The 27,394-nt window shown below is 38.3% G+C and overlaps 1 protein-coding gene across 2 annotated transcripts in view; it reads right to left on the bottom strand.

The window, feature by feature from the left end:
- Positions 1-27,030, bottom strand: part of URGCP (upregulator of cell proliferation) — an 88,257-nt gene extending 61,227 nt beyond the window's left edge. The window contains exon 1 of one of the 2 annotated variants that reach the window (XM_010969041.3): positions 26,671-27,030. The gene's annotated coding sequence lies outside the window, so the exon portion shown is untranslated. The remainder of the gene's footprint in view (positions 1-26,670) is intronic. The other variant, XM_074358617.1, reaches the window with a different exon arrangement.
- Positions 27,031-27,394: the final 364 nt, after the last annotated feature.

Below are 27,394 nucleotides of genomic sequence, written 5' to 3'. Positions count from 1 at the left end.
GTTTTTAGTGGCATCAGCCCTTTCCAGATGCTTTCAATTTATTTCGCCCGGCTCTATCAGAGGATTTGCTATGGTAGCTATAGCCTTATGGAGAGCACTACTTAAAGAGTGAGACTCGAAAGTCAAAATAACTCCTTGATCCGTGGGCTTCAGGATGGACCCTGTGTTAGCAGGCATGAAAACTATATGAATCTCATTATACACGTCCAATAGAGGTCTTGGGTGACCAAGTACATTGTCAATGAGCAGTAATATTTTGAAAGAAATCTTTTTTTTCTGAGCAGTAGGTCTCAACAGTGAGCTTAGGATACTCAGTAAACCATGTTGTAAACAGATGTGCTGTCATGCAGGCTTAGTCAATCCATTTGTAGATCGCAGGCAGAGTAGATTTAGCATAATTCTTGAGGGCCCTAGGATTTGGGGAATGGTAAATTAACATTGTGGTCAACCCAATGCCACCAGCTGCCCCTAACAAGAATGTCAGCATATCTTTTCAAGCTTTGAAGCTCTCTAGCTTAAATGTCCTAGATGGCATCTTACAATATAAGGCCATTTCTTTCACATTGACAATCTGTTGTTGAGTTTAACAAGCTGCATTATCTTAGCGAGATCTGGATAACATGCCACAACTTCCACATCAGCATTTGTCACTTCACCTTGTACTGTTATGTTCTGTAACTTTTTATAATGTTCTATAACTTTTTTTCCTGGAACTATTATGTTCTAGAACTTTTTATGTTCTAGAACTTTTTTTATGTTCTATAACTTTCTATAACCTTGTACTTTTATGTTCTATAACTTTTTATGTTATGCAGGTGGCTCCTTTTCTTAAACCTCATGAACCAACCTCTGTTGGCTTCAAACTTGTCTTCTGCAGCCTCCTCACCTCTCTCAGCCTTTACGGAATTTAAAAGAATGGCTTAAGGGAATGTTGTGGATGGTTTGATCTTCGATCCAGACTACTACAACTGTCTTCACATCAAGCACAAAGACTGTTCACTGGGGCACCGGAACATTCATGTGTTCACAGGGGCGGCGTTTTTAATTTTACCCAAGAAAGTATTCTCTGCATTCACAACTTTGCTGTTTGGCACAAGAGGTCTAGTTTTCATCCTGTCTTGGATTTCAACATGTCTTCCTCACTAAGCTTAATCATTAGTAGCCTGTGATTTAAAATGAGACATGTGCAACTTCTCCTCCATTTGAACACTTAGAGGCCATTGTCGGTTATTAATTGGCCGATATCAACATTGTTTTCTATCAGGGAATAGGAATGCCTGGCAAGAGGGACAGTGATGGTGGTACAGCTGGTCGGTGGAGCAGTCAGAACACACACAACATTTATTGGTTAAGTTCACTGCCTTGTGTGGGTGTGGCTTGTGGGAGCTCAAAACAATTATAATAGCAATATCAATGCTTACTTCCACAGATCACCATGACAAATATAATTCATCTTTTTTTAATTTTATTTTATTGAGTCATAGTTTACAATGTTGTGTCAGTTTCCAGTGTAGAGCTCAATTTTTCAGTTACACGTGAACATACATATATTCATTGGCATCTTTTTAATAACTGCATAATAAAAAATCCATAGTAAAGGGGTTCTGTAGTTTAACCAAACATTCTATTGATTGGCATTTAGGTACCTTTCAGTTGTTGATTAATTTTGTATATATTTATGCCCCTAGAAGCAGCTCTGTGGAAAATGTCTGCATTTGTTGGTGTGTGTGTGTATGCTTTGTTTTCATAAGATGTATTCCCCCAAAGTGAAATTTCAAAGAATTTCATCTTGAAATTTATTTCCAGGCTTTTCTTCCCAAAGAATGGAACAATGCACACTCCCATTTGTGAAGTATTGTGACGCTTTTTCAGTCTATCAGCTAAATGAAAAAGGCTATATCATTGCTGTTTTCAGTTCCATTTTCTGTGATTATTAACTGGGAGGCTGGGAATCTTTCCAAAATGTCTTTGGCCATTGGCTTTGCCCCAACGTGAATGATTATTCATACCCTTCACCTGGTTTTTCCATTGGGCCTTTTCTTTTTCAATTTTTATAAGCTCTGCATATTTTTAAGGAGGAAAATTAAAAACACTGGAGAACAAGGATATTATCATTTTGAAAATTAAAATTTCTTCAAAAAGGGCAATGCCCTAAGCAGTAGAGAAATTTCTATTTCCCTCTGGACCTGCGTCCTCAATAACTTGTTTTTTAATAATTCCAGTGCTTAAAATCTGTCTTGATTTTCTTTGGGTTTTGCTAGTTCTCCCCATGGTACAGATGATCATGCTTGAAAAATTAATTTGAGGCCTTAGGTGAAGATACCATCCTCCACAGACGATCTGCATTTGTTTCCATTAAGCATATGAATACATTATTAGTTTAGGATTATCTCCACCAAATTCAAGGTTTGAGGTCCCCCAGGCTACCCAGCAGTACAAATCCACGCTGAAAATGAGAACGATTACTTGGGTTCCAACTTACCCTAGGGCCACAAGCCTCTGGGATACAAATGCATTTAGGCTCTGGTAGAGGTCTTGGATTTTGGTTTTTGATCCCAAGTCTATCAAAACTGTCAAGATGAAAGTTTAAGTTTGTTGTGATCATAGGCTCAATTATCTTTTTTTATAAACTGTGATGATATACATATACCATAAAGTCTACCATGTTAACTACTTTTAAGTGTACTGTTCAGTGGTAAGTACAATCATACTGTTGTACTTAAACAGCCATCATCGCCACCCATAACCTGAACCATTTTCATCTTGCAAAACTGAAATTCTGTACTCATTTTAAAAATAACTCTCTCTCCACCCTCCTTTGCCCCTGGCAACCATCATTCTACTTTCTGTCTCTGTGATTTTGTCCATTCTAAGCACTTCATGTAAGTAAGATCAGATGTTATTTGTGTTTTGTGATTGGCTTATTTCACTCAGCATAATGTCCTCAAGGCTCATCCATTTTGTAGTATATGTCAGAATTTTCTTCCTTTTTAAGGTTGAATAATACTCCACTGAATGCATATACCACATTTTGCTTATCCATTCATCTACCAATGGACATTTGGTTGGCTTCAACCTCTCAACTACTGTGAGTAATGTCACTCTAAACATGAGTGTACAAATACATCTTCCAGACCCCCTTTCAATTATTTTGGGTCAATATACAGAAGTGGAATTGCTGGATCAAATGGTAATTATACGTTTTATTCTTTGAGAATAAAACCATACTGTTTTCCATAATGGCTCTACTATTTTACATTCTCACCACCAGTGCACAAGTTCCAGCTTTTCCTGATCCTCATTGAAAATTGTTATTTTCTGTTTTGTTGACAGCAGCCATGCTAATGGGTGGGAGGGGGCATCTCACTGCAGATTTGCTTTGCACTTCCTGAATCATTAGTGTTGTTGAACATCTTTTCATGTGCTTATCACCTATTTGTGTATCTTCCTTAGAGAAATGCCTATTCAAGTCCTTTGCCCGGTTTTTAATCTGGTTGCCTGTTCTCTTGTTCAGTTTTAGGAGTCTTCTGTATATTCTGGATATTAATCTCTCATGAGATATGTGATTTTTGAGTATTTTCTCCCACTTCGTGAGTTTCCTTTTTACCTTGTGGATGTCTCTCGATATACAAAGTTTTAAAAATTTTCCATGAAATCCAATTTGTCTAGTATCATTTTGTGGTTGTTGTTGTCTGGGACTTTTTTGGTGTCATGTCCAAAACATTCAATGCCAGATCCAGTGTCATGAAGCTTATATTTTCTCCTAAGAGTTGTATAGTTTTAGGTCTTACATTTAGCTCATGGGTCCATTTTCAATTGCTATGGACTGAACTGTGACACTCAAAACTCATGTTTAAGCCCTAACCCCCAAATGAGTGTATCTGGAGATAGGGTCCTTAAGAGGTAATTAAGGTTAACTGAAGTTATAAGGGTGGGGCCCTAAGCCTAGAGGATTAATGTCCTTCTAAGAAGAGGAAGAGAAGTCAGAGTGCCCCCACCATCCTCTCTTCATGTGCACTAAGGGAAGTCCAGGTGATCACACAGGAAAGGGAGGAGGAGACCCCTCCCCAGACACCAACCTCATTGGCACCCTTACTGGGGACATCCCAAGCTCCAGAGATGTGAGAAAATTTAATATATACTGTTTAGCTATCCAGTCTGTAGTTTTTTTTTAAATAGCAGCCCAAACTAATACATGAGTTTACTTTTGTATATGGTGTGAAGGTCTAACTTTTTTTTTTCTTTTTTGCATGTGGATATCCAGCTTTCTCAGCACCATTTGGTGAAAAGCCTGTCTTTTCCCCCATTGAACAGTCTTAGTCCGCTTGATGAAAATCACTTAACCATTTATGCGAGGATTCACTTCTGAGCTCTCTATTTTGTTCAGTTAGTCTATATATGAAGATCTTTTTGTCAGTACTACACTGTTTTGACTACCATGGCTTGATTCTAAACTTTAAAATCAAGATGGGCAAATGCTTCAGCTTTGTGCTTTTTCAAGATGGTTTTGGCTATTCAGTGCCCCTTGAAGTTCTGTATTTTAGGATGAGTTTTTCCATTTCTATAAAAAACTGTCATTGGGATTTTGATGAGGACCTCATTGAAACTGTAGATTCCATTCATAATATTGACATCTTAACAACATTAAGATTTCCAATGTGAACATGAAATGTCTTTCTATTTGCTTATGCATTCTTTAATTTTCTACACGTCTTGTAGTTTTCAATGTATGTATCTTTCAGTTCCTTGCTTCCTCAGTATTACTAAGTATTTTATTCTTTTTGATACTAATGTAAATGGAATTATTTTCTTAATTTCCTTTTGGTTCATTGTTAGTGGATGCAATGGATATTTTGTGTTGATTTTGTATCTTGTGATGTTGCTTGAAATTGTTTATTAGTTCTAATAATTTGTATATGGGTATAGAATCTTTAGGGTTTTCTACCTATAAGATTATATCATTTATGTATAAAGATTATTTTACTTCTTCCTTTCCAATTTGGAAGTCTTTCATTTCCTTTTCTTGACTAACTGCTCTGGTTAGAATTACCAAGACTATGTTGAACAGAAATAGTGAAAATGGGCATCCTTGTCTTTTTCTTGATCTTAAGGAAAAGCTTTCAGTCTTTCACCACTGAGTATGATGTTCATTGTGGGGTTTTTATATATGGCTTTTATTATATTGAAGTATTCCTTCTATTCATAGTTTGTTGAGTGTTTTTTTTTTTATGAGAATGTGTTAAACTGTGTCAAATGCCTTTTCTGCAACAACTGAGATAATCATGTGACTTTTTCCCCCTTTCTTTTGTTAATGTGGTGTATAACAATGATAGATTTTCCTACGTGGAACCATCGTTAAATTCTAGGGGGGAAAATCCCAATTGGTCATGATGTATAATCCTTTTCTTTCTGAGAAAACTTGTCACAAGGCAAATTCTACTTTACTTTTTCAAGTTACCAAAATATAAGCATGTAAAATATAAAATCTAGTCCATATAAGAGTAGTTCTTGTCACTTAAGATTTATAAGGAATTTACTATATACAATTCATACACAAGTCTTAAAACACACAAAGTTAATGAATAGTAGACAACAATTCAATTCAGTTGCTGCTAATTCAATACAGATTTTGAGGCTGTTCTTAAACACAGGGAACGGCAGTGTTTGAGCACTCTGATGACTACTAAATGTAGTTTTAAATAGTTACTGCAAAATAAGAATAAGCTACTTTTGAGCAGGATACAATGAGTATTTTTTGATCAGTATTATACAAAGGTATGGTCTAACTTTCAGTTCCACCCCCTTCCCCTGTCTAATTTTCTTAAGTAACTTGCTTACGAACTGACTGTCAATATAACATACTGGCTTGGAACTCACTAGAAGATATCTCAAAAAAATCAGTTAAGAGAACTGAGGATTTCTTGTCAAGATGGCAGAGTAGCTGGAGCAAGAGCTCACCTCCATTCATGATTACAACAAAACCACAATTGACTGCTAAACAATGACAGGAGGGGAAAAAAAGACTGGAACCTAGCAAAAAAAGAGACCTGCTTCAACTGGAAACACAAAGAGGGAACTACAGCAGGATGGTAGGAGGAACGTGCTCATGATATAGTCAGGCCTCCTTCCTGCTGGGTGGGTGACCCACAAACTGGAAAATAATTAAATTGCAGAGGCCATCCCACAGGAGTGATAGTTCTGACCCCAGCCCAGGGTCTCAGCATTGGGAGAAGACCCCTTGGATATCTGGTTTTAAAGGCCAGTGGGGCTTAAGTGCAGAAGCACCATGAGACTGGGGGAGACAGAGACTTCACGCTCTTGGGAAGTGCACACAGAATCCCACACGTGTTGGGACAAAGGACAGAGGTAGTAATTTCATAGAAACCTGGGCCAGACCTGCCTGCTAGTTTTGTAAGGTCTCCTGGGGAGGTGGGGTGGGGCAGCTGTGGCTCACCCTGAGGACATGAAAGCTGGTGGCAAGACATTTGTGAGGTGTTCATCTACTTGAGCTTTCCTGGAGACTGACATCTTGCTTGGGTCACTAGTGCCAAGACCTAGCTCCACCAAACAGTTTGCATGCTTAAGTGCTGTGAAGCCTTGGGCCAAACAACATACTGGGTGGGAACACAGCCCCACCCATCAGCAGACTTTCTGAGCCCACAGCCCTAGACACAGCCCTGCCCACCAGAGGTCCAGGACCAAGCTCCAACCAGCAGTGGGGAGGCACCAACTCCTGCCAGGAAACCTGAACAAGCCTCTAGTCCAGCCTCATCCATCAGGGGGCAGACACCATAAGCAAGAAACCAACAATTCCAGAGCTTGTGGGAAGAGTCCACACATGCAGGCCAGACTCTACAGTGCAATCAGCTGGACCGGGGCCCTTGGGTGACAGGGGGGAGTGCACTGCTGGGACGTCTCATTAACAGAGAGCCACTCCTCCAAGGTCAAGAAACATAACTCACCTACATAAAATTACAAAAAGAAATTTAGACAAGATGAGGTGGCAGAGGAATATGTTCCAGGCAAAGGCACAAGATAAAATCCCCCAAAAATAAATAAGTGATGAGGAGATAGGCAATCTACCTGAGAAAGAGTTCAGAGTAATGATTGTTAAGATGATCACAAAACTTGGGAGGAGAATAGATGCACAGAGGGAAGTTTTTAATCAAAGAGTTAGAAAATATAAAGAATATGCAGAGTTGAAGAATACAATCACTGAAGCAAGCAATACACTAGAAGGAACCAGGCATAGTCTAAATGAGGCAGAAGAAGAGGTCGGTGAGCTAGAAGACAGAAAGGAGCAAATCACTACTGCAGAACCATAAAAAGGGAAAAAAATGGGGATAGTTTAAGAGACCTCTGGGACAACATGAATTGCACTAATATCACATTATAGGAGTATCAGAAAAAGAAGAGAGAAAAGAAAGGACCTAAGAAAATATTTGAAGAGACAATAGCTGAAAAATTCCCTTACTTGGGAAAGGAAACAGTCACCCAAGTCCAGGATGCACAGAGTCCTACACAGGATTAACCTGAGGGACACACCAAGGCACACTGAGTAATCAAATTGACAAAAATTAAAGATAAGGAGAAAATATTAAAATCAGCAAGAGAAAAGCAACATATAACATACAAGGGAACTCTCATAAGGTTATCAGCTGATTTTTCAGCAGAAACTCTACAGGCCAGAAGGGAGCGGCACAATATATTTAAAGTGATGAAAGGGAAAAACCTACAACCAAGAACACTCTACCCAGCGAGGCTCCCATTAACATTTGATAAAGAAACCAAAAGCTTCACAGATAAGCAAAAGCTAAAAGAATTCAGCACCACCAAACCAGCTTTACAACAAATGTTAAAGGAAATTTTATAGGTAAAAAAGACAAGGCCACAATTAGAAACAAGAAAAGTAATCATGAGGGGAGGAGGGTACCAATGCAGGGTATCTAAAATGCATTTAAAATTAAGAAATCAGCAACTGAAAAGAGTCATGTATAGATATAGATATTGATAGATAGATTTTTATACCAAAACCTCATGGTAAGCGCAAACCAAAAATCTATAATAGATATACACACAGAAAAGAAAGAGGAATCCAAATGTAACTCTATAGTCATCAAACCACAAGAGAAAATAAAAAGAACAAGAAAAAAAGATCTATAAAAACAAATCCAAAACAAATAATAAAATGGCAGTAAGAACATACATATCAATAATTACCTTAAATGTAAATGGATTAAACTCTCCAACCAAAAGACACAGACTGGCTGAATGGATACAAATACAAGATTAATGTACATGCTGTCTACAAGAGACCCTCCACAGAGCTAGAGACACATACAGACTGAAAGTGAGGGCATGGGAAAAGATATTCCATGCAAATGGAAACCAAAAGAAAGCTGAAGTAGCAATATTTGTACGAGACAAAATAGATTTTAAAATAAAGACTGTTAAGAGAGACAAAGAGGACATGACATGTTTAAGGGATCAATCCAAGAAGAAGATGCACAATTGTAAATAGATACACACCCAACACAGAAGCACTTCAATGTATAAGTCAACTGTTAACAGATGTAAAAGGAGAAATCAACAGTAACACAATAATGGAGGGGGGGCTTAACACCCCACTTACATCAATGGACAGATCATCCAGACAGAAAATCATTAAGGAAATACAGGTTTTAAAAAATGCATTAGACCAGGTGGACTTAATTGATATTTACAGAGCATTCCATCTGAAAGCAGTGCACATTCTTCTCAAGTGCACATGGAACATTCTCCAGAATTAATCATATGTTGGCCCACAAAGCAAGCCTCAGAAAATTTAAGAAGTTTGAAATCATGTCAAGCACTTTTTCTGACCACAACACTGTAAGATTAGAAATGAACTACAAAAAAAAAAAAAAACTGCAAAACCTGCAAACATGTGGAGGCTAAAAAATATGCTGCTAAACAACCAATGGATCGTTGAAGAAGTCAAGGAGGAAATCAAGACCTCTGGGACACAGAAAAGCAGCTCCAAGAGGGAAGTTTATAGAGATACAAGCTTACCTCAGGAAACAAGAAAAATCTCAAATAAACAACCTAACTTTACACCTAAAGCAACAAGGGAAAGAAGAACAAAAACCCTCAAGTTAGTAGAAGGGAAAAAAATCATAAAGATTAGAGCAGAAATGAAAGAAATAGAGACAAAAATAGAAAAGGTCAATGTAACTAAAAGCTGGTTCTTTGAAAAGATAAACAAAATTGATAAACCTTCAATCAGACTCCTCAAGAAAAACAGGGAGAGGGCACAAATTAATAAAATCAGAAATGAAAAAAAAGTTACAACTGACACCACAGAAATACAAGGTATCATAAAAGGCTACTATGAGCAACTACGCACCAACAAAAAGGACAACCTAGAAGAAATGGACAATTTCTTAGAAAGGTACAATTGGTCAACACTGAACCAGGAAGAAATAAAAATAAAAATAGACCAATTACCAGTACTGAAATCAAATCAGTAGTTTAAAAACTCCCAACACATACAAGTCCAGGACCAGATGGCTTCACAGGTGAATTCTGCTAAACATTTAGAGAAGAGTTAACACCTACCCTTCTGAAACTATTCCAAAAAATTGCAGAGAAAGGAACACTTCCAAGCTCATTCTGTGAGGCCGCCATTACCCTGATACCAAAAACAGACAAAGACATCATGAAAAAAAGAAAATTACAGGCCAGTATCACTTATGAATGTAGATTCAAAAAATCCTGAACAAAATACGAGCAAATCAACTCCAACGATGTATTAAAAGGATCATACACCATGATCAAGTAGGATTTATCCCAAAGATGGAAGGATTTTTCAATATCTGCAACTCAATCAGTGTGATACACTACACTAACAAATCGAAGAATAAAAACCATATGATCATCTCAATAGATGTAGAAAGACTTTTGATAAAATTCAACATCCATTTATAGTTTTTAAAAAACTCTCTAAAAAGTGGGCATAGAGGGAACATACTCAACATAATAAAGGCAATATATAACAAACCCACAGCTAACATCATATTTAATGGTGAAAAGTTGAAAGCATTTCCTCTAAGATTTGCTCCTCCAGGAATAAGACAAGGATGACAACTCTCACTACTTTTATTCAACTCAGTTTTGTAAGACCTAGCCACAGCAATCAGAGGAAAAAAATAAATAAAAGGAATCTAAATTGGAAAAGAAGTAAAGCTGTCACTGTTTGCAGATGACATGACACTATACATCGAAAATCACGAAGACACTACAAGAAAATGACTAGAGCCCATCAATGCATTTGGTGAAGTGGCAGCATACAAAATTAATACAGAGAAATCGGTTGTATTTCTATATACTAACAACAAAATAGCAGAAAAAGACATTAAGGAAACAATCCCATTTACCATCACATCAAAAAGAATAAAATACTTAGGAATAAGCCTACCTAAGGAGGCAAAGGACCTGTACTCTGAAAACTATGAGACACAGATGTAAGAAATGGAAGATGAAACAAGCATATGTGAAGATATACTGTGTTCTTGGATTGGAAGAATCAATATTGTTAAAATGGCCATACTACCCAAGGCAATATACAGATTCATGGCAACCCCTATCAAACTAGCAATGACATTTTTCATATAACTGGGAAAAAAATGCTAAAATTTTTATGGAAACACACAAGACCCCTAGTCTTGAGAAAGAAGAATGGAGCTGGGGGAATCACACTCCCTGACTTCAGACTATACTACAAAGCTACAGTAATCAGAACATTACGGTACTGGTGCAAAAACAGATACACAGATCAATGGAATGGGATAGAAAGTCCAGAAATAAACTCACTCACACATCGATGGTCAATTAATCTATGACAAAGGAGGTAAGATTTTACAATGGAGGAAAAAACAGTCTCTTTGATAGGTGGTACTGGGAAAACTGGACAGTTACCTGTAAAAGAATGAAATTAGAACATTATTTAACACCATACACAAAAATAAACTCAAAATGGATTAAATACCTGAATTTAAGACTGCATACTATAAAACTCCTAAAGGAAAACACAGGCAGAACACTCTTTGACATAAATCACAGCAATACTGCTTTTGAACCAGCTCCTACAGTAATGGAAATAAAAGTAAAAATAAGCAAATGGAACCTGATTACACTTAAGAACTCTTGCACAGCAAAGGATACCATCAACAAAATGAAAAACACAACCTACAGAATGGGAGAAAATATTTGCAAATATTTGCAACCGACAAGGGACTAATTTCCAAAATATACAGTTCACACAGCTTAATATCCAAAAAAGCAAGCAACTCAATCAAAATATGGGCAGAAGACCTAAATAGACATCTCTCCAAAGAAAACATCCAGATGGCCAACAGCACATGAAAAGAGGCTTGACATCACTAATTGCTAGAGAAATGCAAATCAAAACTACAATGAGGTAACACCTCACACCAGTCAGAATGGCCATGATCAAAAAGTCTACAAATGACAAGTGCTGGAGAGGGTGTGGAGAAAAAAGATCCCTCCTACACTGTTGTTGGGAATGTAAAGTGGAGCAGCCACTATGGAGGACAGTATGGAGATTCCTCAAAAAACCAAAAGTAAACTAACCACATGATCCAGCAATCCCACTCCTGGGCATACAGCTGGCGGAAAATATAATTTGAAAAGACACATGCAGTGATGAAAGAGAAAGATTTACAACCAAGAACGCTCTATCCAGCAAGGCTCCCATTCAGATTTGATGGAGAAAACAAAAGCTTCACAGATAAACAAAAGTTAAAGAATTCAGTACGACCAAACCAGCTTTACAACAAACATTAAAGGACCTTCTCTAGTCATCAAACCATAAGAAAAGAGAACAAAAATAAGAAAGAAAAAGGAAAAAGGCCTACAAAAGATTACTTTGGCTGTTTGGGGTCTTTTGTGGTTCCTTACAAATTTTGGAATTCTTTGTTCCAGATCTGTGAGGAATGTCGTGGGTGTTTTCATGGGGATTGCGTTGGATCTGTGGGTTGCTTTGGGTAGTGTGGCCATTTAGATATTGTTGATTCTTCCAATCCAAGAGCACAAAATAGCTTTCCATTTCTTTGTGTCATTTCAGTTTTTGGTTTTTAGAGTATCAGTAACCTCCTTGGTTGAGTTTATTTCCGGGTATTTTGTCATTTTCAATGCAATGGAAATGTTTATGCCAGTTATAAAATTCTGGGTTTTGAAATTTTAAAAAAAGTGAATGAAAGGCCACAAATGGCAAAGTATCCATCTTTCTCATGGGTGAGTTGTTTATCTTGGCAATTATAAATAATATTGCTGTGAATAGCAGGGTGTGTGTATCTTTTTGAATTAATTCTTATTTTGTGGTTGACTTTATTCCTTTAATAACTGTGTAAATTTAAAAAGCTAAAGCTCTAAATGTTCTTAGAAACAATGAACAGTATATATATGTAAAGTTAAAAAATACGTGCAGTAAAAAAAATGTTGTATTAGTTTCTGGTGTACAGTGTGGATGGACTTGGAGGGTACTGTGCTGAGTGAAATAAGTCAGAGAAAGAAAGACAAATGCTATAAGATATCACTTACATGTGGAATCTTAAAAAATACAACAAACTAGTGAATATAACAGAAAAGAAACAGACTCATGGATGTAGAGAAGGAACTAGTGGTTGAACAAGGGGGAGAAGGAAGGGGGAGGGGCAAGACGGAGGTGAGGATTACGAGGTACCAGCTATCAGATGTAAAACAAGCTACAACGATGTATTGTACAACGTGGGGAACAGAGCCAGTATTTTATAATAGCAATAAATGGAGTATGACCTCTAAAAATCTGTAAATCATGTTGTATACCTGTAACACATAATATTGTACATCAACTATACTTGGAACCTACAAGTATTCTTGTAGAACTGTCTATTTCTCCCTTCAAGTCCCTCAATTTTTTACTTCCTATATTTTGATGGTCTGACATTAAGTGCATAAATTCTTATAACTGTTACATCTTGCCGCATTCAAATATTTGCTGATAGGTACTGCCCACTGTCTCTTGTAACCAGTTTTGATTTGAAGCCTATTCCATCTGAAATTAGCATAGCCACTCCTGCCCTCTGTTAGTAACTATTTAAATGTAACATCTTTCTCTGTCCTTTCACTTTCACAAAAAATGGTTTGTGTCTTTGGATCTCAAGTGAGCCCCTTATAGGCAGCATATAGTTGGATCATGTGTTTTTATGCATTCTGACAATTGCTGTCTTTTAATTGGAGACTTTAACCCACTTACAATTAAAGTAATTACTGATAAGGAAGCACTTAATTTCTGTCATTGTGCTTTTGGTTTTCTACAGGCCTATAACTTTGTCCTTCATTCCTTGCAATCCTCTCTCTTTTTTTTTTTATTTTGTTTTGTTTTGTTTTGTTTTGTTGATGTTTTGGTAGTGAAATGTTTACATTCCTTCTTGATTTCCTTCTGTGTATATTCAATAGCAATTGTCTTTGTAGCTGCCATGGGGATTACATTTAATGTCCTAATGCTGTAACAAACATTTGAATTTATAGCACATTAACTTCAATAACATACAAAAACTCAGCTCCTAGACACTCTGTCCCCACCTCTTTGGGTTGCTGACGTCACAAGTCACATTTCTATACGTGTGCCCCAAAACATAAACCAACAACTCTTCAAATGCATCCATCTCCTAAATTACATACAGAACAAGATTTGGAGTTACAAACCAAAGTTACATTAATACTAGCTGTTACATCAATTTTTTAATTTAAATATACTGGTGTCTTCAGTCATGCAGAAAACAAAAAGTGCAGCTACAATCCATTGTTACAATTATACTAGCTATGGGGGCGGAGGGTGGGAAGGGACAGACGGGATTTCAAAATTGTAGAATAGATAAACAAGATTATACTGTATAGCACAGGGAAATATACACAAGATCTTACGGTAGCTCACAGTGAAAATGAATGCGACAATGAATATATGCATGTTCACGTGTAACTGAAAAATTCTGCTCTACACTGGAATTTGACACAACATTGTAAAATGATTATAAATCAATAAAAAATATTTAAAAAGAAAAGTAAAAAACCAATTATACTAGCTATTAGAATTGCCCATGTATTTACCCTTACTGAGATCTTTATTTCTCCATACAGCCTTGGGTTACTGTCTAATGTCCTGTCACTTTGCAGGACTCCCTTGCGTACTTCTCCCAGGGCCAGTCTAGTGCTCACAAACTCCTTCAGCTTTTTGAGAACTTTTTTCAGCTTCTTGATTTCTCCCTCACTTTTGAAAGACAGTATTGCTGGATACATGAATCCTGGGTGAGTTTTTTCCCTTAAGCACTTTTAATATATCTCCCCCCTATTTCTGCCCTCAAAAGTTTCTAATGAGCAATCTGCAGATAATCTCTTTGAGGATCACTTGTATGTCATGATTTGCTTCCCGCTTGCTTGCTTTCAAGATTTCTTCTTTTCCTTTGTCGTTTGAAAATTAAATGTCATGTGTCTTGGTATAAGTCTGTTTCATGAATCTTAACTTGGAGTTCACTGAGCTTCTTGGATGTTTACATGAATGTCTTCCTTTAAACTGGGGAAGCTTTCAGCTATTATTTCTTCAAACATTTTCTCTGACTCTCTCTTCTTCTGGGACTCACAATGTGTGCCTTTGCCTTTCTGATGGCATCCAGTATCTCTTAGACTCTGATGCTTTTCTTCAATCTTTTCTATCTCTGTTCCTTAGACTAGATCATTTCTATTGTCCTAGTTTCAAGTTCGCTTAATCATTCTTCTGCCTGCCAAGTCTGCCTTTGAATCCTGCTAGTGGATCTTTTATTTCAGTTACTGTACTCTTCAGCGCCAGAATTTTGTTTTGGCTTCTTTTTAGGTTTTGTATCTCTTTATTGATATTTCCATTTTGTTCACTCATCATTTTCTTAACTGTTTCCACGTCTTCCTTTACTTTTTTCCAGCATCTTCAGGACCATTGTTTTAAAGTCTTTGTCCAATATACCTGTCATGAAGTATTTTCAGGGACTGATTTGGTGGTAATTCTGGAAATCAGATTCTTCCACCATTTCCCAGGGTTTGGTCTTGGGCATTTTTTTTAAATTTGTTTTTTATTGTTTTAAGCTGTCTCTTTGCTTAGGAGTAGTCTAAGGAGTAAACTTAAGGTCTTCTCTGATCCTTTCTGAGCATTTTCCTAAGAATGCACAGTAACTTTCTAATTTTCCCCACATACGAAGTTGTTTCTGAACATTCTAGTCTTTAACATGTGGCTGCCAAAAGTGGAAAAAGTGAAAATTTAAGGTGGGAGGTGAGAGTGTTGGCCTTTTTTTAAATGGCAGTATAGTTGATTAACAATGTTGTGTTAGTTTCTGGTGTACAGCACAGTGGTACTGTGATTCAGATATTAAAAGTATATTTTTTTTATTATAGGTTATTACAGACATTGAAAGTGGTTTCCTCTGCTATACATTAGGATCTGTTTTTTTATCTATTTTATACACAGTAGTTTGTACCTGCTAATTCCAAACTTCTAATTTATCCCTCCCCTCCCTTTCCCCTTTGGCAACCATAAGGTTGTCTTCTATGTCTATGAGTCTCTTTCTGTTTTGTACATAAGTTCATTTGTAACTTTTTTTAGATTCCATATATAAATGATATTATATAATATTTGGTTTTTTATGACTTACTTCACTTAGTATGGTAACTTCTAGGTCCATCCATGTTGCTGCAAATGGCATTACTTCATTCTTCTTTATGGCTGAATAGTATTACATTGTGTGTGCGTGCGTGCGTGCATGTGTCACATCACATCTCCTTTGTCCAATCATCTGTTGATGGGCTTTTAGGTTGCTTCCATGTCTTGGCTACTGTAAATTGTGCTGCTGTGAACATTGGGGTGCTTGTGTCTTTTTGAATTAGAGTTTTCTCCAGATATACGCCCAGGAGTGGGACTGCTAGATGATATGGTAGCTCTATTTTTAGTGTTTTAAGGAGTCTCCATACTGTCTTCCCATAGCGGCTGCATCAAATTACATTCCCACCAGCAGTGTAGGAGGGCTCCCTTTTCTCCACACCCTCTCCAGCACTTATTGTTTGTGGAGAAGTGCTGGCCCTTTAATTCCCGTCTAAGTCACTTCAGTTAAGAGGGTGAGGGGCTTGCAACAATGTGGGGAGGTGCAGCAGCAATGGCTGACCCCTCTTTGTGTCACCTCTGTGATCAGAAGCAGCAATCAGAGCACAGATGCCGGATATTTGGAGGACAGGGTTCTTTTTGCCCTCCTTGCTTCTCACAAGATGGTCAAGCTGCTCCAGGAGCACAGTCAAACCGCGTACCATGTGATGGTAGGTTGGAGACTAGTAGCTGCTACTGTGCTAGGAGCTGACATTGACAGAAACTCACCAATTTACTGCTACAAGTTACCTGGCTTCAACAGACTTCAGAGCTCCAAAACAGATACATTAGATGATTCTGCTGGTGCAGCTGCTGCCTAGTTGGGCAGACAGACTCCTGGTGCTTCTGATTGCACCATCTTCCCAGAATCCTTTTTAATCTTCTCTTTTTCTTCATCTATCCAGATAAAGATTTGTCAATTTTGTTGTTCTTTAAAAAATACATACATTTTTTATTTTCATTCATCTTATCTATCATTTTTCTAATCTATATTTCACTCATCTCTGTTATTTTTTATTATTTATTCCTTCACATAGCTTTGGGTTTAATTCCTTCCTCCCTTCCAAAGGACAGTTTTTGGCAGATATAGGATTCTTGATTGACACTTTGTTGTTTTTCTTTCAGTATTTTGAATATACCAGCCCACTGACTTTTGGCATCCAAAGTTTCAGGAGAAAAGTCTACTTGATAATCTTATTGAGGATCCTTTTTATGTGATGAATCGCTTCTCTCTTGTTGCTTTCAAGATTTTCTTTTGACAGCTTTTGTGTCTTCTTGTGGCTTTCTCTGAATTCATCTTATTAAGAGTTCATTAAGGTTCTTGAATGTTTTTATTCTTGTCTTTCCTCAGATTTGGAAAGTTTTCAGGCATTTTTTTCTTCAAATAATCTCTTTGTCCCTGCCTGTTAGTCTCTCCTGGGACTCCCGCAATGTATGTTGATCCTCTTGAAGATTTTCCACAGGTTTCTTAGGATTCGTTTGCTTTTCTTCAATCCTTAGTCTTTCTATTCCTCAGACTTGATAATTTCAATTGTTTTAGCTTCTAGTTCACTAATTCTTTCTTCTGCTCAAATCTGCTTTTGAATGCATCTAGTGAGTTTTTCATTCAAGGTATTGTACTTTTCCGCTCCAGAATTTCTTTTTGATGTATTCTTATATTTTCTCTTTCTTGATATCTCCATTTTGTTCATACATTGTCCTGACTGTCTCCATGTCTTCCTTTAGTTTTTTTAGCATTTCAATTCTGTCTGTTGTGTCTGCCATCTGGCCTTTCTGACCAGTGTTTTGTTTTTGGTTTTGTTTTGCTTTGAATGGCAAAATGTTTTTTCCTGTTTCTTTGTATGTCTTATAACTTGGGGAGAGGGAGTGTTGAAACACTTGGTATTTGAATCTAATAGTGTAGTAAGTCTGGAAAACAGATTGTCCCATTTCCCCAGGCTTTCCTTTCCTTTTTGTTTATTATTTTTAATATTTTGTTTAATTTAGGCTGTCTGCCAGGGATCAGCCTGAGGTATAAACTTAAGATCTTCTCAGGCTGAGGTCTTGTATGAGCCTGTGTTTCTCCTTAGGCATGCATGGTAACTTTCTAAATTCCCCTGTATGTGTAATTGCTTTTGAATGTCCTGCTCATTAAATGTCTTGCTCCCCCCAAAAAAGAGGGAAAGAGATAAATAAAGATGGCGAAAATAGTTGCAGCTCTTTAAATCTCCTGGAAGTTGTTTCAGCTGTTGCAAGAGGCTTGCAACAATGTGGGGTATGGTGCAGCACTGGCTGTCACATCTATGTCTTTACTTACATTATCAGAAGCAGCAAATCAGAAATCAGATTCCTGATATTTGGAGGACAGGGTCCTTATGGTCCATTCTGAGTCAGCAAGCTTCAAGTAAGCTGCTTCTGGTTCAAACGCACAACTGACTGTCACGGAGTTGAGGGTGGGGGATGGGTGGCCATTGCAGAAATTGACCAGAATCACATGGAATTTCCCATTCAAGCCTTCCCCTTGAAGTTGCAAGTCTGAATAAACTCCAGAGTTCCAACGTAGTTGTATCAAGCAGATTCTGCCAGTACAATCGTCGAGGCAAGAAGACAAGTTTCCTGGCACTTCATACTCGGCCGTCTTCCCAGAATCCCACAGCTCTTTTTATGTATTGCTAAATCCTACTTATTAACTTTTCATTGAGAATTTCTGCATCTGTATTCCTGAGAGATATTAACCTGTAGTTTTTCTTTTTTATGAATGGTCTTTGTATGGTTTTGGCTTCAGGATAATACTGGCCTAACAAAACGAGTTGGGGAATTTCTCATTTTCTGTTTTCTGGAAGACAGTGTGTAGAAATGCTTATTCTTTATATGTAGGATTTTCCACTGAAAACATCGGATTCTTTCTTGGGAGTTTTTTAATTAAAAATTCAATTTCTGTAATGTCTGTTGAACTATGTAAATTATGTATTTCATATTGGGTGAGTTTTGAGGAACTAGTCCATTCACTTAAGTTGTCAAATTTATGCATGTAAAATTGTTTATACTTCCTCATTCTACTTTTGATGTCTACAAGCTCTGCAGTGATGTCCCATTTCATTTCTGATATTGCTACTTTGTGTTATCTTTTTTGCTTTATTGATCTCAGAAGTTTGTCAATATTATTGATCTTTTCCAATAATCATCTTTTGTTTACTTTCTCTATTGTTTTTCTGTTTTCAATTTCATTGATTTCTCTGTATATTATTTATTTCTGCATCTCTGGGTTTTACCCTGCTCTTCTTTTTATAGGATCTTAAGGTGAGATTTTACATTATTTTCTTGAGATTTTTCCTCTTTTCTAATGTAAGAATTTGGTGCTATAAACTTTTCTCTCAGCACTACTTTAGTTATATGCCACACATCTTGGTATGCTTTACTTTCATTTTCATTTAGTTCAATGTGTTGTTTTTATTTCCTTTGTGACTTCCTCTCTCACCCAAAGATTACTTAGCAACTTATTCTTTAGTTTCCAATTGTTTGGAGGTTTTTCCTGTTGTCTTTCTCTTATGATTTCTAGTTTGGTTCCATTGTGGTGAAAGCACACACAGTATGAATTCAATTATCTTTAAAATGTTGAATTTATTTTATAGTCCTGTCATGGTAAGTGGTTGATCTTGGTAAACTACCCGTGGGAACTTGAAAGTAATGTCTATTGCGCTGTTGTTGAGTGAACTGGGGTGTGTGTGTGTGTGTGTGTGTGTGTGTGTGTGTGTGTGTGTGTGTGTTGGATCCTGCTGATTTATGGTACTGCTGAGTCATATATCCTTGCTGATTTTCTGTGTACATCAGTCAATTGTTGAAAGGGAGGCTTTGAAATCTCCAACTATAACCATGCATTTGTCTATTTCTCCTCTCAGTTCTGTCAACTTTTTTCATAAATAAAGTTTATTTATGTATTTACTTTACAATATCATATTTTTTAAATTGAAGTGTAGTTGACATACAATGTTACATGTTACAGGTATATAATACAGTGACTCACAATTTTTTAAAGGTAATTTCCATTTATAGTTATTATAAAATATTGGCTAGATTCCCATGTTGCACAATACATCCTTTTTGCTTATTTTATACCTGAGTTGGCACCTCTTAATCCCCCACCCTCATCTTGCCCCCCCCCTCGTCCCTCTCCCCACTGGTAACCACTAGTTCCTTCTCTACATCTGTGAGTCTGTTTCTTTTCTGTTATATTCACTAGTTTGCTGTATTTTTTAAGATTCCACATGTAAGTGATATCTTAAAGTATTTGTCTTTCTCTGTCTGACTTGTTTCACTCAGCACAGTGCCCTCCAAGTCCATGTATGCTGTACACCATAAGCTAAAACAACATTTTAAATCAACTGTACTTCAATTTAAAAGCAAACAAACAACAACCCATTTAAAATATGTGCAGAAGAACTGAACAGACATTTTTCCAAAAGAGGAAATGCAGGTGGCCAACAGGAACATGGAAAGTTGCTCAACATCACCAACATCAAGGAAATGCAAATCAAAACCACAACGAGACACCACCTCACACCTGTCAGAATGGCCATCATCAAAAACAGCAGAAATGCCAAATGTTGGCCAGGATGTGGAGAAGAGGGAACCCTGTACACCGTTGGTGGAAATGTAAGTTGGTGCAGTCACCATGGAAAACAATATGGAGGTTTCTCAAAAACCCCAAAACCAGTTTTGTCCATTTTTGCTTTAAGTATTTTGCAGCTCTGTTTTTTGGTACATACAGATTTAGGATTGCCGTATCCTCTTGAGAGCCTGACTCTTTTATTATTATGAAATGCTCTCTGACCCTGGTAATTTTCTTTGCTATAGAGTCTACTTTATCTGCCATTAATACAGCCTACTGCTTTTTTAAAAAATTAAAGTTTGCGTTGCATTCTCTTTTTCCATCTTTTCAATTTCAGCCTACCTATACCATTAATTTTGAACTGAGTTTCTTGTGGGGAGCTTATAGCAGGTCTTGTTTGTTTGTTTGTTTATCTACTCTGTCCTTCTCTTTTAATTGGTGTTTTCAGACATTTATATTTAATGTAACTACTGATATGCTAGGACTTCAGTGGAGATTTTGTTTCATTTTGTTTTGTTTCCTTCCTGTTTTCTTTTTCGGCCTCCCTTTAAGTGACTTGTACCTTTTATTTTAGAATTACATTGTGCTTTATCAATGATGCTTTTCAATGTACCTCTTTGTATAAGTGTTTACTTGTTGCTCTAGGCATTATGTTATGCATACGTAACTTTTGGTGTATTTTATCCATTTGAGTGAAGTGTTAAAACCTTACAATCCTTTAAATTCTTGTACCCTGTGTCATTTATAATAAAATTGTCCTAAATATTTCCCCTACATGCTTTGAAATGCACATCAATGTTGCAATTTTTATTTATTATTTTATTTTATTTTATTTATTATTAAATTTTCATCTAATTTAGAAAACTTAAAGAGAAAAAATCCATTGTATTAACTAATATTTTTACTTGATTGTTCTACTGCCTTTCCTGATATTTCAAGATTCCTTCTTTTATCATTTCTTTTCCAATTCAAGAAACTCCTTTAGCCTTTTTTTTTTTTAATATGGTAGAACTCCTGGTGACAAATCCTTTTAGTTTTCCTTAATCTGAAAGTGTCTTGATATCCACTTTATTTCTGAAGAATGTTTTCACTGGATATAGAATTCTGAGTTACAGTTCTTTGTTTACAGCACTTGGAAATGTGACGCCCCTTCCTTCTAGCCCCCTTGGTTTCTGATAAGAAGCCTTCTGCCATTCGAATTGCTTTCCACTTCTAGGTAAAATATTTTTTCTTTCTGCTTTCAAGATTTTTTGTCTTTAGTTTTCAAAATTTTGACTATGATGTACTTTGGCATGATATATTTGGGGGGTGTCCTATGTGGGGTTAGCATCTGTAATTGCTAAACCGCTAATAGTTCTAGAAGCTTTTTGTAATCTCATTCAGATTTTTGTGTGTAGACAAGCATGCGAATACTTTTGTGAATACTTACTTTTTTCCAGTCTGCCTTTTATTTCTTGTCCTTGCCTTTAAAAAAAAAATGGCTAGGGCATCCAGTATAACATGGATAGTAGTGAAAACAAACTTGCCTTATTCCTGATCTTAGGGTGAAGCAGAGGAAGCATGTAGCCCTTTCATTACCGTTGTGGACTGAATGTTTATTTCCCCTCAAAATTTATATGTTGGAGCCCTAACTCTGAGTGTGGCTAAATTTGGAGATGGGGTCTCTATGGAAGAAATTAAGGTTGAATGAGGTCATAAGGGTGGGGCTCTGATCCAACAGGACTGAGAGAACTAGTGCTCACCCCCTACCCCACTCACCATGTACACGCACCCTGGAAAGACCCTGCGAGTACCTAGTGAGAAGAAGGCCATTTACACAGCAGGAGGAGAGCCCTCATGGAAGCCAAGGCAGCCAGCACCTTGGTCTTGGACTTCTAACCTCGCGAGCTGTGAGAAAATAAATTTCTGTTATTTAAATCACTCATTATATGGTATTTATGGCAGTCCTGGCAAACTAACACAGATTCCCTTGGCTCAAGTTTTTTCAGTAGGTTGCAGTCAAGCTGTCAGCCAGGATCATCCTAATGCTTGAATGGGGAAGGATTGAATTCCAAGCTCATTCATATGGTGTTGGCAGGATTCAGTTTCTTGTGGAGTGTTAGACTGAGGACCTGTTCTTCACTAGCTATCGCTAAGAGACCTGACTTCCTTGGCACAAGGGACTCTCCACAGGGCAGCTTACAATACGGCAGCTAGTTTCCATCACAGTGAGGAAGTGAAGGACCTAGGGAGCAAAGAAACAAGAGAGTGTGAGAGCAAGAGTGTCTGCTCAAGATGGACCCTAAGCTCAGACGTGTCATCCCATCAACTTCTCTATTCATTGGAAACATCACTAAATCCAGCCCACACTCAAGGAGAGATCACAAAAGAGCCTGAATACTAGGAGATAGGTACCGTCAGAGGCCACCTTAGACTCTCCCGACAACAAGCTCTCAATGGCCAAATTTGGGATGACTTGAGAAGCATATTAAATGATGACACTAATGGATTAAAACCGACAGAATAAACATCCATGGGTCCATACTGATATAAACAAGATACCTGAATAAATACAGATCTTCCTCAGTGTAAGATGGGGCTATGTCCTGATAAACCCACCATAGGTTGAAAATGCACTTAATACGCCTACTAAACATCGCAGATTAGCCTAGCCTGTCCTAAACATGCTCAGAACACTCAACACTAGCTTGCAATCGGGTTTAAGCATCTAACACAAAGACTATTTCGTACTAAAGTACTGAAAATCTCGTGTATTTTGCTGAATGCTGTACTGAAAGTAAAAACAAAATGGCCCCATGGGTACAGAATGGTTGTAAGTGTACTGGTTGTTTACCTTCCTGATTGTGGGGCTTACTGGTTCACTGCTGCTCCCCAGCATCACAGGAGAGCATCATAACACAACGCTAGCCCAGGGAAAGATCAAAACTCAGAATTCAAAGTATGGTTTCTACTGAACTTCTGTTGCTTTCAAATCAACTTCAAAGAAGTGTAAGTTGAACCACTGTAAGTCAAAGACTATCTGTAAGTAAATGGAGGAGAAAGGACAGCTCTTCCTTACAGCAGAATTCCATTTAACAAACGTAGAAAGAAAACTCGAAATAGAAAATTACCACTTGGTAAATACCACAGTAATAACTGCTGTAAGCAAGAATGGAATCTGAAATTACTGGATGATTTGACACAAGATTGTAAAATGATTATAAATCAATAAAAAATGTTAAAAAATTAATAAAAAATGAAAACCTCTTTAAAAAATCACTGGGTGAAAGTCTGATTTTAAAAAATAATATATTTACTTAATCTCAAAGTTTCTCCTCACAATCCACTTAATTTAAAAAGAAACATGTTTAGCTATACAGTGGAGTAATCTGACAAATGACTTAACAAAATAATCAGACTTAACCAGTAATGATTTATCAATGTCACGTGTCTCTAATATGATGCACCAAAAAGTGCAAAACATCATTTCTGTAATAGTCTTGCCAAAAATGCATAACCTTAACCTCATCAACCAGAAAACCCAAATTGAGGAGCAGTTTACAAAATAACTTTCACATACTCTTCAACTGTCAAGGTCATCAAAGCCAAAGAAAGACTAAAAGTCATCTAAGATTGCAGGAGGCTACAGTGACAGGATAAACAGATGCAACATGAGATCCTAAGTTGAATCCTGGACCAGAAAAAGGACGTGATGTGGATAATTAGTGAAATTTAAGTGAAATCTGTAAACTAATAAAAAGTATTATTTAGATGTTAATTTTCTCAGATCATTATATTAGTTACATAATATGCTAATGTTAGATGCTGAAGGGTATACAAAAACTCTGTGTATTGTGATTATATTTCAAACAGCTTTACAGACATATAATTTACTCACTAGCAATCACTTCCTAGCTCTGCCCTCTCAGCTCTAGGCAACAACTAATATACTTTATCTCTACAGAGTTACGTATTCTAGACACTTCATATAAATGGAATCATACAACATGGCCTTTTGAGACAGGCTTCTTTTATTTAGCATAATGTTTTCATCCATTTTTATGTGTTAAATTGTGTACCCTCAAAAGATGTTGAAGTCCTAACCCCAGCACCTGTGAACGTGTCTTCATTTGAAATTTGAGTCTTCACAGATGTCAAGTAAAGATGAGGTCATTCGGCACGGTGGGCCCTGATCCAGTCACTGAGTCCTAATAAAAAGGGCAAATTTGGACACAGAGATAGACACACATAGAGGGAAGGCGATGTCAAGACACAGGAAGAACAGCGTCCACAAGCCACAGAATGCCTGAGGCTACCAGAAGCTAGATGACAGGCCTAAAAAAGATACTCCTCCACAGTCCTCAGAAGAAACCAATCCTGCCAATACCTTGATTTCAGACTTCAAGCCTCCAAAACCGCGAGATAATTATTAAGCATCCCAGCTTGCGGTACTGTCATGACAACCCCAGAAATCTAATACATCCATGTCGTAGCGTATATCCGTACTTCATTTTTTTGTATTATCAAATCATTTCATTGTGTGGCTGTACCACATTTGGCTTACTCATTCAACATTTGGGTTGTTTTGACCTTTTGGCTAATATAAAAAAATGCTGCTATAAACATTTGTGTACAAGTTTCTGCGTGGACATGTTTTAATTTCTCTCGGGTATATACCTAAGATCGGAACTGCTAGGTCATATAATTCTACATTTAACTTCTTAAGGAACTGTCAAACTATTTTCCAAAGTAGCCGCACCATTTTATATTCCCACCAGTGAAGTGCCACGGTTCCAGCTTCTCCACATCCTCGGCAATACCTGTGTTGTCTGTCCCTTTCATTACAGCCAAGAAGACATGAAGTGGTACCTAATTGCAGCCGTGATTTGCATTTCCCTAATAACTAAGGATGTTGAGCTTATTTTACGTGCAATCATTGGCCATTTCTGTATCTTCTTTGGAGAAATTTCCACTCCAATTCTTTACTTTTTAGTTTATCTTTTTCATTAAGTTGTTAAAGTTCTTTACATATTCTGGATACTGAATCCTTATATATATACTTTGCAAATATTTTCTCCCATTCTGTATGTTTCCTTTTTGCTTCTTTGATGGTGGTGTTCAAAGCACAAAAGCTTTACATTTTCATGAAGTCCAATTTATCAATTTTTATATCTTTTACTGTATTTGCAACACTTCTGTACATGTAAAATTACTTCAACACAAAAACTATGTATAAAAACTTACATAAAAAATTTAGAAGACTATGCTCTAGACTACCAACAGGAAATAGAAATGGAATTTTTAATTGCTATTCAACACAATTGTTTCTTTTCTTTTTTCCTAGATTATACAAGCGATGCAAATTCTCCGGAAATTTTGGAAACTAACATTACTAGCACACTCATCATCCAGAGACAACCATCATCGTCACTGAGGTTTATATTCTTACATAAATACAAACACTTATAAAAAATTAAGATCATGTATTCTGTTGGGGGAGAACCATGTAAACAACATGAGGATGGATGACTCAAGAATTAACTGGAATTTGTGTTGCAAAGTGACACCAAGGAGAGGTGGTGCTCAACCAGGGCCATTCTGGATTGGGGTGGGGGGGGGGTGATGCTTGAACTTGCTTTACAAGGTGAGTGATGGCTGTGCATTAGGTGAAAAGAAAAAGGTGGTTTCTAGAGAGCAACCAGGAGTGAAGGAGTGTATTGGGAGCAGTGACAGAAACCCTTAATAGTAAGCCAGACTGGGCGACACTGAATTTTGAGGAGCCTTCCACGGCACTGGGTGTAATCCTTGGAGGTCATGGGGCGTCCTTGAAGACTTCTGGGCAAAGACATGGCTGGGGACCATTGCAATGTCTGTAACATTTTATATTCTGACTGAGTACCCACATAGAGAGGACCGTATGTCTTGATTGACCAGCGAAAGCCTCAGATTACAACTTTGGTCCTGCAGTAACTATACTGCACCTCCTTTCACTCTCAAAAAAGCACCTAAGTTTGGAGGGTAAATACCATCTACACACACACACACACACACAATCAGGACTTTCACAATTCTTACTTTTATTATGTGAAATGCACTGAGATTTTCTTTTTTTTTTTTAATGTTGGTTGCAACCCATTTACTTCGTGATGCATTTAATTGTACCTAACGCAAAAACTCTGACCTAGACACCTGCCAGGTCTTGGGGAAAGGAGAGAGGAGGCAGAGAAGTCAGCCTGGAGGCACAGTTTAAGGCCGTGGTTCTCAACTCTGGCAGTGCATCAAAATCCCGTCAAGCATCACTGGACATGCCCCTCTCCAGTCCCGTGTACTTTTTGCAAACGTGTGCTTCTGTGCAAAGAGCAGCAACGTATTCGACGTCACACGTGAGAGCATGAATACTTACAGACACACGTTCAAAGCAGGGCTGAGAACCACTACCTCCAGGAACACGCGACAGCCCGGGATGGCCCAGAGGACGGGGGTCAGAGGGCAGGGCCGCGGGGACGCCTCCCTCTCGCCGGCGGCCGCCCCCGGCCCTCGATCACCGGGGGCAGAGAGCGGGCGGAGGCGACAGGCGGCGCACGCGCACCCGCACCCGCACGCGGGGACGCCGCCCCACAGTGCCCCGCGGCGCGCACGCGCAGGGGCCGCCCCCAGCCGGCAGCCCGGGGCCGGGCGCCCCCGCACCCGCAGCGGGGGTGGGATGGCGCTGACGCGGATCCAGGCGAGGCGTCCTCGGCCTTCGGGCTCCCTGCGAGTCCGAAGCGTCGGTTCGCGCGCCGCCCAGTGATCGGCGGCTGAAACGACACGGAGCACGGCGACAGCTCCCACGGAGGGAGGCGGAAGAGCCGCCCTGGCGGCCTTAAAAGCGCACGGCGCGCGGGGCGGGGCGGCGTCACGTGGGACTGTGGGGGGCGGGGCGGCGTCACGTGAGACAAACGGCGCGCGGGGCGGGGCTGCGTCACAAGGGGCTGTGGGGGCGGGGCGGCGGCTGCGGCGCCTTCGCTGGGCGCCTGGCGCTGGATCGGGCTCCGGGCCGCAGCGGGAGGAGGGCGAGCCCCTGCGGAGTGTCGGGAGCGCGGGGAGACGTGGTGCGGGCGCCTGGGGCTGGGTAGGAGCCCCGCGGG

Source organism: Camelus bactrianus, chromosome 36, assembly GCF_048773025.1.
Source record: "Camelus bactrianus isolate YW-2024 breed Bactrian camel chromosome 36, ASM4877302v1, whole genome shotgun sequence".
In the NCBI taxonomy this organism is placed as follows: domain Eukaryota; kingdom Metazoa; phylum Chordata; class Mammalia; order Artiodactyla; family Camelidae; genus Camelus; species Camelus bactrianus.
Note: the sequence above shows the minus strand (reverse complement) of the source record. Positions and strands in the feature narration are given on the sequence as shown.